The 950-nt window shown below is 41.7% G+C and overlaps 1 non-coding gene across 1 annotated transcript; it reads right to left on the bottom strand.

The window, feature by feature from the left end:
- Positions 1 to 309: 309 nt before the first annotated feature.
- Positions 310 to 473, bottom strand: LOC129848938 (U1 spliceosomal RNA). Its single transcript, XR_008758590.1, has one exon. It is a non-coding gene; the product is annotated as a U1 spliceosomal RNA (small nuclear RNA).
- Between the last annotated feature and the right edge of the window lie 477 nt (positions 474 to 950).

Raw genomic sequence — 950 nt, 5'->3', positions numbered from 1 at the left:
CCAATAAATGACTTAATTATCTAGCAAATATAACCTCAATCCAGATGACCTTTTCCTTGACATAATCAGGACATGACAGGCATAATCAGCAGTGGTACAATAACAGATCACACACATTGTTGTTTTCAGAAGACAAAATGTATCTCTGAGGCCTTGGTTGCCTTTTAAACAGAGCCTACATTCTATATAGCCATTCATCTGTTACGAAAATGTAAATGTTGACAAATGTCCTTCTCAATCGAAAAATCATCAGAACTCACCCGACATAACAATTTAAAACATCTCAAGCATTATTTTTAACATGAAGATCAGGGGAGAGCGCGAACGCAGTCCCCCACTACCATAAATTATGCAATCGAGATTTCCACATTTGAGAAATTCGCAGGGGTCAGCACAGCCGGAGTGCAATGGCTGAGCCTCGCCCTGGGTGAACCGCCTTCTTGATCACGGTGTCTCCCTTGCCAGGTAAGTATGAGTTGGACACGTTGGTAGAGAGGGTCTGATTCCAGGACAAAGGTGTTTGACTCACGGTTACCACTTCTACTTCTGATAATATCACATCATATCGACCAGGGTTTAATGACATTTATGAATACAGTTGCGCACAAAGCGGTGGAAAAGCGATACACTTTGTTTTACTATATTATATCACTCTCCGACTATTAACCCATCATGCAACACGGTAGAAATTCTATACACATTGATTTTTTTTGTCTAAATGTCTGTCTGATTACACACAAGTAGGCGACGTACCAAAATGCTGAAATCACGTTCGTGCACACACAGCCAACCGAATGACACCAACTATTTCTGGTGTTTTGTAGCGTTCCAGACGTTGTAGGAATAGTTTCATCACGCTTGTTTTCTGCTCTCAGTAAAATATGATTCCACCATCGACCACAGGGAAGCAACGACCCTCAGACATGGAGGAGAAACAGTCGCCTACTACT

This window comes from Salvelinus fontinalis, unplaced genomic scaffold (genome assembly GCF_029448725.1).
Source record: "Salvelinus fontinalis isolate EN_2023a unplaced genomic scaffold, ASM2944872v1 scaffold_1289, whole genome shotgun sequence".
In the NCBI taxonomy this organism is placed as follows: Eukaryota; Metazoa; Chordata; class Actinopteri; order Salmoniformes; family Salmonidae; genus Salvelinus; species Salvelinus fontinalis.
This window is presented reverse-complemented; position numbering and strand designations above follow the sequence as displayed.